Source organism: Malus sylvestris, chromosome 15, assembly GCF_916048215.2.
Source record: "Malus sylvestris chromosome 15, drMalSylv7.2, whole genome shotgun sequence".
Lineage (NCBI taxonomy): Eukaryota > Viridiplantae > Streptophyta > Magnoliopsida > Rosales > Rosaceae > Malus > Malus sylvestris.
In genome coordinates, this window is record NC_062274.1 from 43,859,161 (window position 1) to 43,872,339 (window position 13,179).

At 32.7% G+C, this 13,179-nt stretch overlaps 1 pseudogene; it reads right to left on the reverse strand.

Annotated features, from left to right (window-relative positions):
* Positions 1-716: 716 nt before the first annotated feature.
* Positions 717-1,802, reverse strand: LOC126603000 (serine/arginine-rich splicing factor SC35-like; annotated as a pseudogene).
* Between the last annotated feature and the right edge of the window lie 11,377 nt (positions 1,803-13,179).

Genomic DNA, 13,179 nt, shown 5'->3' on the forward strand with positions numbered 1-13,179 from the left:
TAAAAGACACCAGAACAAGTTGGGCGGCGGGCTGGGGTCTAGCACCTAAGCGACTAGGTGGGTTCTAGACGAACTAGGCAGATTTAAGTAAATGTATATATATATATTGTATAAATAAGTGTTTATTTATACTTAAAAAGTACCACTACTACAAAATTATCTATAACTGTCGGTTCAAAAATCGACAAAAAACGTATATTACTGTCGAATTTTAGGCAAAATCCGACAGAAAATGGATTCAGTGACGGATATAATAAGCGACAGAATTGCCTGCGTCAGGAAATGAATTTTCCGACAGAAAATACTCTAAAACCGACAAAAATCCTGTGGGTTATAACCGACATGATTTTTATTTATAATAAGTAAATAAATGAATTCCTGTCGGATAAAACCGACAGAAAATACTGAAACCGCCAGTAATTTTGTCAGATAAAACCGATAGAGAATTTATTATAAAAATAAATAAAATAATTCTTGTTGGCTAAAACCGACAGAAAATATGTTAATAATAATAAAAAATTATTTCGGCATTTTCCATATCCCTTGCATTCACCATTCGGAACCTCGCCGGAGCTCGATCTTGGAAACCTGTTGTGGGATTTTGAAGAGAGCAAGAGAGAGAGAAAATATCAGAAGAAATGAAGCAAGAGGGGGAAGAAGAAGAAGAAGCAACAGCAAGAGAGAAAATACCAAATACATAATATCAAACAAACAACTTACATCCGCTCCGCATTGGGGCTGTACAAGGACATGTCCAAAAGGTTAAAGATGCAAGTCCGCATGCAAGGAAATATGTTTGAAGTGCAAAGGAAGCACATGAAAGAAAAACAAAACACATTGATCATGTTTAGAGTAAAAGAAGACTTGGTGTTAGTGAACCAGATGTTTCAGCAACTAAAGATGATACCAGAATTAAAATAGTGCATGCCAGGGATGAATATGATTTACCACTGAAGGACGGCTTTTCTACTGTCGCTCCAGATGCCCACGGTAAAAATTCCAAGGATGTTAAGTCCACAGAGTCAGAGGAACGTGTTACAAATAGTGAAAGTAAAGATAAAGATATCAAAAAAGGAACCTTTAATTTGGACAATACTCGAACTGGTAAGAGGAAAGACAGATTTGAAAATTCAAAAGGGGATGCAGATAACTCTGAACAAAGAACAGATGACGGTAGACCTATGAAATTGCGAGAGTAAAAAAGGGCTAAGAGATCTTTTGATGGTGACAGAAGCCAGAAAAAGCAAGTTTTACCTCCCTCAGATCAAGCAAAGAATGCAAGTGATGGAGGTAGAGCTTCAAATCAAGAGAGAAAATACCAAATACACAATACCCATAATATCAAGCAAACTGAACCATAATCTCTCTTCCATCAACAACTCTCCCTGAAATCAAATTCAATTAATTAATTACAAAACCCTATCTTCTAATTAAGCTCATAAGAGGCCTATGAGAGAGAGAGAGAGAGAGGAACCATCAACCTTCTCCACTGCCTTATGGGCCTCGTCTTGATACTTATATTGGACAAAAGCAAATCTGCGAGAATCGCCAGTCCTCCGGTCTCGGGGAATGAAGACATCGACGACCTTGCCGTACTTGTCGAAGAGCAGGAAGAGGTCATCCGCGGTGGTTCCTGGTAAACACAAACCAAACAAAGAAAGAGAAAGAGAGTTAGGGCTTTCAGCAAGGAGATGGAGAATGAGGAGAAGGGTAAAAGGGGAATTACGGAAAGTGGTGTTGAGGATGAGGAGGAAGTAGGTGTCTCTGATGTCCAGAGGTCCGGATCGACCGAAGTGCGACATCTTCGAGAGGGATTGGAGCGGCGAGCGTGTGTTAGTCTGCGGTCGGACTAAGGATCAGGAGCTCTAGGGTTTGTGATTTGTGGTAGGGGATTTTGGGAGCACAGTGAAAGGGATTTAAGATATTGGGTAGATGTGGGTATAAAAAGAAATGAACCAAAAAGGGCCGGATGTGGGTATAAAAAAAATTTCATTACTGTCGGTTAAAACCGACAGAAACATTTTTTAAAATATAAACCGATGGAAAATTTTCATTCTTGTCGATTAAACCGACAGAATAAAAAATGGCCGCAATATTCCCCCCAAAATTCCCTCCCAAATTTTTAAATTCCCCCCAAAATTTTGTTACTATTTTAAAAAATAAAATAATAATTGTTTGGTTTAATAAATAAATTAAAAAAATGTATTTAAGTAGAATAAGTTTTTAAAAATTAAATAAATAATTTTTTTTTGTCGAAAATAAATAATTGTTTGGTTTAATAGATAACTATTAACTACATCTTGTAAACCTTTTTCTTTTTGTCATGTTCATTGTTAATTTGGATAATCCAATTAAAATATTCCAAAAAAATTGAACATTTTGCTGTTATTTACTAATTGTGTGTATCTTGTAAACGTTTTTTATATTTTGCCATGTTCTTTATAGAATAAAAAAAAACCTTATTTATTATGGAATCTGTTTGGAAATCACCCTACTGTTGCCATACAACAACAACAACAAAATGAAATCTTATCTTACTAAAATAAATCAATTATATAAATAATAGAACGCCACTCAATTTTTTTTGCTATACTCCTCGACCTTATAAGAATGCAATGAATAAATTTGATCTTCAATTTAAAATATTTACACTATTGGATACCACAAAATGTTACTTTATACTTAATGGAAGTATAACATTAACTCTTAAGTGTTTATTTAATCTACCGTTTTGATGTGATACACATTGCACGAAATTTTTTTCAATGATCTAACCGTCAAACTTATTTGTACACACTCCGAATTCACATACGTAAAAAATCACAACAAACAAACGTTCAGAGATTAGGTAATAGAACAAAAGTTTTCAACGGTTATAAACGAAAAATCACAATTTAACGGTTATTTTAGCTCCGATTTTGATGATTTTTTTACAGTTACACTCCTCGACCCTATAAGAATGTATTGAACAAATTCGATCTTCAATTTAAAATATTTACACTAGTGGATAATTTTTTATACTTAATGGAAGTATAACATTAACTCTAAGTATTTGTTAAATCTATCAATTTGATAGGATATAACCGTCAAATATATTTGTATATACTCCGAGATCGCATACCTAAAAAATCACAAAAAACAAACATTCAGATATTAGGTAACAAAACAAAAGTTTTCGACAGTTATAAACGAAAAATCATAATTTAACGGTTATTTTAGCTCCGATTTTGATTATTTTTTACAGCTACACTCCTCGACCCTATAAGAATGCATTGAAAAAAAATTTGATCTTCAATTTAAAATATTTACAGTATAACATTAACTCTTAGTGTTTGTTAAATCTATCAATTTGATAGGATATGCATTCTATGAAACTAGTTTCAACGATCCAACTGTCAAATATGTTTGTCTATACTCCAAGATCGCATACCTAAAAAATCACAAAAAACAAACATTCGACGATTATAAACGAAAAGTCATAATTTAACGGTTATTTTAGCTCCGATTTTGATTATTTTTTACAGCTACACTCCTCGATCCTATAAGAATGCATTGATCCAATTCGATCTTCAATTTAAAATATTTATAGTATAACATTAACTCTTAGTGTTTGTTAAATCTATCAATTTGATAGGATATGCATTCTACGAAACTAGTTTCAACGATCCAACCATCAAATATGTTTGTATACGCTCTGAGATCGCATACCTAAAAAATCACAAAAAATAAAAATTCAGAGATTAGGTAACAGAACAAAAGTTTTCGACGGTTATAAACGAAAAATCATAATTTAACGGTTATTTTTGCTCCAATTTTGATGATTTTTTACAGCTACACTCCTCGACCCTATAAGAACGCATTGAACAAATTCGATCTTCAATTTAAAATATTTACACTATTTATACTTAATGGAAGTATAACATTAACTCTTAAGTGTTTGTTAAATCTATCAATTTGATAGGATATGCATTATACGAAACTAGTTTCAACGATCCAACCGTCAAATATATTTGTATATACTCCAAGATTGCATACCTAAAAAATCACAAAAAACAAACATTCAGAGATTAGGTAAGAAAACAAAAGTTTTCAACGGTTACAAACGAAAAATCACAATTTAATGATTATTTTAGCTCCGATTTTGATGATTTTTTATAGCTACACTCCTCGACCCTATAAAAATGCATTGAACAAATTCGATCTTCAATTTAAAATATTTACACTAGTGGATAATTTTTTATACTTAATGGAAGTATAACATTAAATCTTAAGTGTTTGTTAAATCTATCAATTTGATAGGATATGCATTCTACGAAACTAGTTTCAACGATCCAACCATCAAATATGTTTGTATATACTCCGAGATAGCATGTGTAAAAAGTCGCAAAAAAAAAACATTCAGAGATTAGGTAACAGGACTGTGAGTGAAAAAAAAATATTTAAACCATTTGTTTATTTATTTATAATCAATATAACATTTTAAAATAATAAAATAGTCATTTTTTGTCGGTTATAGCCGCCACCATTAACTTAAAAACCGCCAGAATATGTTAAAAATATTAAAAAAAGAAAAGAATTCAAAAATACTGAGGGTTATAATAATTTTATGGCGGTTAAATCCACCAGGAAAAATCCGCTAGTATTTTATGTCAGATATATCCGACAGAAAGTAAACTTAATCCGATAGTAAATAAATTATGTGTCGGATATCTTTTATCCGTCAAAATGGCCTATTAACTGCCAGGATCGTCCGACGCCTAAAGCTAATGTTGTATTAGAGTAAGTCCACCCCTAAGGACTTTGTGCCAGCACCCAGCGCATTTATCCACTCAAGTGAACAGTAATAGACCCTAATAAACAGTAATAGGCCAATGCATCTCCATCCCTAAAAAAAATAGCCTAGTCAATTTTATTAAAATATTATTATTTTTTATTATAAACACTTTCTTCTTTATTTCGGCTTTTGTTCCTTGCTTTTCCTGATTTCGGCTTTTGCTCTTTTCGTTTTGGCCGTTCTTTCTTCCAATCCTCTGCTTCCCTGTGATATCCGTGCTTTCTTTCGCGGAAAGGGTTGCTGATTTTCGTGGTTTAAGGGATTTTGTGGTTGCCGGGCCGTTGTGCCTCTATTTAGATTTTGGATTTTGGATTTTGTGGTCGCGGAAAGGGTTGTTCTTCAGTTGGCAAATCTCTGATTTGCTGGTATTTGACCGACTCATTCTCCGCCGAGTGACCGACTTGTTCTCTTTGACGCGCCGATAAGGCCAAGGCGCCTCCGGGTCCGTGTTCTTCGGCATAATCCCACACACCCGCCAAGACGTCGCCGTCAAGCTCGTGGACTCCGGGTCGCTCCAGCGCGAGCGCAAGTTCCAAAATGAGCCCCAGAGCAATTCACCGTTCTTTGTCTCGGTGCTCGGATTCTCCTCCGACGCCACACTGACGTCAGATAGGCCTGTCCCAAGGTCTGTCGATTTTAGGCCGGCTTGTGGACTGGCTTGGGCTGGGTGCCAGTCGATTTCACGGGTTGGAGTGAATTGACAGGGTGACAGCCTGGTTTTTTGATTGGGTGCTGGGCTCTTTTTTGTCCGGTGGACTTGCTCTTAGTGTACATAATTGTCTTGGGATGCATAAATTACAAAATAAAATGACATATAGATCATAAAGTATTAGGACATATTAAAAACATGGGGAACAACACATATAGTGAGTGTTCATCTAAGTATTCAACAAGTCTCTTACATTTTATTGACAAAATAAAATGCAAAATGAAAGTTATTGATTTTATGTTTAAGTGAGAGTCGCGATTTAGACGGATGCCTGAGTGGGTTTAGTGGGCTAGGTGGGTGCTTAGGCGGTTCTAGGCGGAAACATAAAGTGGGTTTTGGCATACTTTCTTATATTTCAAATGCCTAGAGAATATGTGGGCTATGGTCAGCCGCCTAACGCCTAAGCGGGATTTTTATAACAGTGGGTCTAGCGCTTGTCCTTAATATTTTTGGTACGCTTTGCTTGGTTGACCAATCTGTCAGGAAGTGATTATATGCAAGTGTGAAGAATGTAGGAACTAGGAACAATTACAAATGTTGCCTTAAAATTGATAAATTTCCCTTTGTAGGATAAATTTAGGGCTTTTATTATTTATCTATTTTTTTAGAGATTGAGCACGTATCAAGATATAATTCGTTAATATAAAAATGAGGAACGAGCTCATCTCCTCAGGGGACACAAGTATTATTCATAATTAAGAGGTCTTAGAGCATCTCCCATCATGCTCTCTATTTTTAAGTCAAATTTAAGTTATATAATGTCTAGAAAGTTCTTATAGGAGCTCTGTATAAAATTTCAATTCTAATTATACTCTCTATTTTAGGGAGTCATAATGTAAACCAACTGAAGCCAACGTATATTGTGTGGCCTTCAATCATACCTTTGCATAATCTTTTAAGATCAATACACCTTTGTATTTTGGCTAACTAGCTACATAGACACCCTAAATTTAAAGATTGCATCTGTGTTTGGATTTTTCCCTCTTTTTGTGCGACTTTGTAAGTGCTGTAAAGTACCACCATGATTCATATCCTAAGCAATTGCCCACTTGTATGTTTTCTTGCTTGGAACTGAGGTAAGACATACATCCACGTTATATATGTATACATATGCTTAGATATGAAGGATTAATTAAGTCCACAAAGCATTTTAATATATATAGGATCAAGGGACAAAGATTTTGACAAACATTTTTACACTCCTTTACAACCTTTAGATCTTGTAACATTCAACGGTCTTGATTAAGAGTTAGGTAGAGGATTTTAAACATTAAATGAGATATAAATTTATAATTAAGAAATTAATAACAGTTAAAACCAAGAAAATAATAAAAACTGAGGGAATAATCCTGCAGACATAAGGAAGAAGCGAAAATGGCCATCTTGGATGAAAATGCAGAAGCACCACCATCCGAATTGCTTCGTTCAACCCAACACCTTGAATTCCTATCACTCACGCTGTCAAACTTAGTATCGTTCCTTCAATTGATTGATACAAAATTCCGATATAAAAACAGATGAAGTATCAATCTGCTTCAAGTATTCATTCCTAGCTCTTTCATTAAATTGACAAAACTAAACCCTAAATCAACAACTCTCATTGTCTCCCTCAAATCTTTTTTTATACATTTAAATCTGAGTGTGGATTTGAAATAGAATCAAAGAGGTTTTTGGGGTTTTTACCGAAAGATGAGAAAAGACTTGAAGGTATTTTGCACAAATCAATAGAGGCCTTTGTGCGCAAGGTTTTCTTCCTCTTTTCAAATTTTAATTATTTTTCTAGTTTTTATTCTCTATCAGTTTTTTTTTCTAGTTTTTATTATTTTTCAATGTTAACTATAATCCACGTAAGCATCCAAGTCATTGAATGATTCATTGAAGACCCTTAGATGTTATGTAATCTAATGGCGTAAAAGGAATGTAAAAATGTTTGTCGAAATCTTTGTCCATTGATCATGGGTATATAGGGATAGGATCAAGAAACAAATATTTTTACAAATACTTTTACACTCTTTTACACTCTTTTTAAGCCTTTTGATTACATGACATCCAATGGTTCTTATTTATTCATTAAATGACATGGATGTTCATCTGGATTTTAACTAGTATTAAAGGTAAAATAAAACTGAAAAAAAAAATAAAATCTGGAAAATTAAAAATATAATTAAAAAAAGAAGATAATTTAACTGAAATTGGTTCTCCTATTCCCAATTTGATGAAGACTTGGATTCAGACATTGAATCCTAATTAAAAAATCATGAAACGTTACTGAAAACATCTTCGAGGTGTCGCCCCATTTCTTCTTCCATTATGTCGAAGGCAACCTGAAGCAATGCATGCCATATGCTATAATGAGTTAAGCAAACCCCACAAATTAGAAGTGTCTCATCATAAATGCAAGCAACTGGAACCAATAATGTTTTGGTAAATTGAGATTTGACCTGATTAGGGAAGGGAGGAACGTCATCTTGAAGAATGCACAGTTTGTTCATATAATCTTCTCTGATAATATCAGGTCTGTTTGCAAGAACCCTTCAATACATGGGTGAAATCAGGCATGTGTTTAATTGCACAAGCATATGAATTTAAAGAAGAAGTTTCATGATATTTTTATTAGGGTTCAAAGTTTGAATCCAAGTCTTGATCGAAATGGGAATGGGAGAACCAATTTCAGTTAAATTATCTTCCTTTTTTAATTATATTTTTTATTTTCCAAATTTTATGTTTTTTTTTTCAGTTTTATTTTATCTTTAATAGTAATTAAAATCCACATAAGCATCCATGTCATTTAATGAATAAATAAGAACCATTGGATGTCATGTAATCAAAAGGCTTAAAAAGAGTGTAAAAGTATGAGATAGGATCAAGGGACAAATATTTTTACAAATACTTTTACACTCTTTTTAAGCCTTTTGATTACATGACATCCAATGGTTCTTATTTATTCATTAAATGACATAGATGCTAATGTGGATTTTAATTACTATTAAAGATAAAATAAAACTGAAAAAAAACATAAAATTAAGAAAATAAAAAATATAATTAAAAGGGGAATACGAAAGGAGCTTTTGCAAATAGAAATAATGTATGATATGGATTAATTCCAATAGCAATCAATTAAGGACATTAATTTTGAGATATTCACTTCATTATCAGATACTCAGCATCCCTCAAATATATGGCATTGGAACAATGTTCTGGGACAATAAATATGGAGCCTAGGGATTATCTGCAGACGTGAGTGCAATTAATTCTCCATCATTGTTTGCTAAATTGAGTTGTCGTGAGAGCGCATATTTGATAACTATGGAGCACGGGGGTCTCTGCTAGCAGGAGGTTGAGCAGAGGGGTTGTTGCGATTTCTGCAGAGGGGGAGACGGAAGACTGCTACAACTAGGGTTTCTTCCTCTTTTAATTTTAGTTTTAATTTTTCAGATTTTATGTTTTTTTTTTAGTTTTATTTTATCTTTAATATTAGTTAAAATCCACATAAGCATCCATGTCATTTAATGAATAAATTAGGACTCTAGGATGTCATGTAATCAAAAGGTTTAAAAAGAGTGTAAAAATATTTGTAAAAATGTTTGTCCCTTGATCCTATCCCTATATATATATATATCCCTGAATATAGGTTCCAATTTTCAACATAAATCACAAAGGGAAAATTAGGTTCACATCCTTCTTTTTGTTACTCCATTGATTAAAATCCTATTCATTTTGAATTTTTGATCAAGGTCCTTGGGTATTAATAACATTATTAATTATTTGAATGATAAAATATTTTTATTTTTAAATATATTCCTTTAGTGTTAAAAATGTTACAATTAGTATATTTATATTTATGGCTAAATTTCTTTATCATATATTTTTATTTTTAGTTTGTACCTATTTTTAATTTGAAATATTTTTTAACTTGTATCAATTTTCTTTTCATTTTTAATTTGTACCCATATATTAGTTTCTTTTTGTGCCCATATTTTTTAAAGTTTTATTGGTGTTTGTACCCATGTGTATACCGTCATGTGACATTGTATATTTAATCAATGATAGAAAAATTACATATGGTATATTTATGTTTTATGCCTAAACTTTGTATCATATATTTATATTTTTAGTTTGTACCCACTTTTAATTTGCAACATTTTGTTTTTAAATTGTAGTATTTTTTTTAGTTTTATTTTGTACCCATGTATTAATTTCTTTTAGCGCCTATATTTTTAAAAATTCATTTGTACTCATAATTTTTAATCTTTTATCTGTACCCTAATTTATTTATAATGTACCCATTCTTCTTTATTAATGTACCACATTGTTATATGTGAAATGTACCACTTTTTTTTAACACTATGGATACATTCTTTTGCCATTTATTATTTCTTATTTTTACATAGTTTTTATCCATTTATTCAATCAAAATGTTTGAATTTTTTTATTGTAACCGTTTCTAGTAGTATTATAATGAGGGATTTTAAATTTATAGGATTTTAAATCTCATAAATATCAAACAATTAATGTCAAAACTATAAAAATAAAAATATTAATAGTAATATAATGAGGTGTACAAAGTCAAGGGACCTTGATCAAACTTTGAATACTATTAAGGTTTTAATCAAAGAATGCTAAGAATTAGGGACCGCATCCAAAGTATCCCAATCACAAAAGTAAAGCTAGTTATAGATCGTTTTGCAAATGGGGGTTTGATCTTGGCTTCACTTTTGAATACACCAGGCTCATTTGTATCAAATATGTATTCATTTAATTACTATGTGTATATATAGATATGTTTGAATACATGTTTTCTTTCGAGCAGTAGTTTGTGAATCTGCTGACAGTTCGAGCTCCAGAGCTCAAGTTTAATTATAGTTTGGAAAAACAATCATCTGAAGTTGTTGTGGCAAAAGCACTGTGCGTATGAAATAGACATGTATTAATTATAATTATATAAATAATTCTAGTTCTTTTATTCATAACAGGGGGAGAAAAAGTTCTCCTCCTGTGTGTGAGATGTCAATTTTACCTCTAATACCGTTTCCGCAGATATGTTTGAGGAATGTTTGGATATGCTTATTTGGGGGAACTGAAACTTTCCGAGCGATTATGGATACGATTATGAGAATGGGATACTGTATCGATAATTGTCCATGAATTCAGGCCGTCCTATACGTTTACTAACTGTATATGTATTATATATAAATATTTTTAGTCCTTCTCCACCAAAAAAGAAGAAGAAAAAAGTCATGTTTTTCTCTAATGATAGCTAGTTTTTAATTTTGGATGTAAACTATGGTTAGATTCTTAATTTGATAGTATTTTATTTCTAATCATAGTTTTTTTTTTATGTTGCTTGACATGATGTGATTAAAACGTTTCTTTATTAAATATAAAAAAATAAGTTATTTTATTGATGAAATGGATACCCATTAACACAGGCGTTTTATCCGAAGGGAACCCCATTTTTGGGTAAAAATTAGGACTAGTTATAGGGTCCAATCCACGTCGAATTTCAACGATTTAAACCGTCTATTTCAGTATTTTGTAAGTCTCGATTCATAAATCATCCTTGGAAAAAATCAATTTAATTTGAAATCATTTGCTTACTTAATTATCACGATGAAATTTCACTATTTCTTATAGAACAAAATATTTGTCAACATCATTGATCAGTGCAATCTAAAAATTCAGCTTTCATCCTCTTACCAACATCATTGATCAATGCAGGACATGCGTAGCCGAATGGGAGTTAGTGCATGTTTATTGGGAGAAGAACATGATGGTAGATGACATTGCCAATTGGAGCTATAATATGGATCTTGGGTAACATTATTTTTTAGAATCATTCTGATTGGATTGGATCTCGATTATTTGATAATATGATGGGAGTCACTAGGACTCGAATATCTGTAATAACTCTTTGAGCTAGTTTTTTGGGGTGATCCACCCCCTGATTTTACCAAAAAAAAAAAAGAAGAGTTTGTCTGTTTCTTTGAACTCAATTAGATGTCTCAAATGTTTTGATTTGGCTAATAATTAAGGATGATCTCTATGAGGTCTAACTTGAAAAATAGACAATTCGAATGATTGAAATTAGATGTGGGGTGGGGCGCACAACTAATGTCCATTTTAAAAATAAAAAAAATTGTGGGGATCCCTTTCCTTAAATACCTCTCTCATTATTTTACCCAACCACCGCCGCCGCCACCCCCCACAATTTGAATGATTGAAATTCGATGTGGGGTGGGGTGAACAACTAATATCCATTTAAAAAAAATTGTGGGAATCCCTTCCCTTAAATGCCTCTCTCATTATTTTACCCAACCACCCCGCCCCGCGGGCGGATATGGGTATGCATTTGTCCCTGAACCAGACCATTGCCCTTTTACCATGGAAATTGTATGCTTCCATATAAATAGTTTAGAACTTGAGAGACAAGTTAATTGAGATATTCAAATTGTGTTATTTTCTTATCGGAGGTGCTTAATTTATTTTTTAAAATCACTTTTCATTAGAACTTGACAAATGCCCTTACATGAGTTTACTTTTTCTTACAATAACATTAAACCCTAGTACCTGCCAAACGAGTGTTGCCCTCTTGTTGCAGCTGAAAATGCCAAAACTACTGATTTCATATAATCCACCTTCCATTAAACAAAAAAACGAAGGGAGTTGGAGAACAAAAACAGCTGTGCATGGCCCCATGGAAAACTATGTTGCGGGTAGTAGTTCACATCAACACATCATTGTAATTCCCCATTCATTTAATTCAAGAATAATATGTCTTTCCGACGTGCTATTAGTTTAAGATATTATTGCAATGATATTTCGTGGTAAGTAAATTTCTCTTGATTCAGTCGCAAAACCTAAGATATCACGAGAAAAAGCACTGTAGCAAGGGTTTGGATCTCTCAGCTCACATGGGTGATGTTAGATCAGAAATCATGTGGAGCCGATGGTTAGGGCCCACGAGACAAAAGATGTGGGGACACATGTATTTACAGGGTGGTCCCACCTTGGCTTGGGTCTCTCCTCGAGTTCACATCAAATCAGTGAGCAGAAGGCAGAAGGGGCACCTTACAAAAGTCTCCAACTAATTTCGAAATGAATCTCTCTTTCGATTTGTTAATTCACTTGTAATGTGTAAAGTGGGACCATTCCATATGCAAAGCTGACTCGGCCACATATTCCTCCCTTCATATATAAGCACTAATCATGGACTCCTATGTCATGCAAAAGAATCTTCTTAAATATCAATATTATGTTGATCATATTTTACCCTAACTCCACCCAATTCTCTTTACAAATAAATACAAGGGTAAACTTGATATGAGTTTAATTTTGTAAAGCATTATTAAATTTAGTTTACTTTGTTAGGGTAAGTCCCACTCACTGATTATCTACATCAATTTATTTTTTGGCAAAAAAAATAGGGCTATAAGTAGGCCGTTTACTATAGTTATAAGGGATGTTCGACTTTATACAGCTTGGCCTCGATATCGCTCTTTCATTTTTATTTATGTTTTATTAAATCGTGATCAATGTTATTCCTTATTTAGATTATTTTCTTTTAATTAATTTTATAATTAAATATAAGAATTAAATATTGTTTCTCTTTCTTCGTGCTTCCAGTTTATATCTCAAT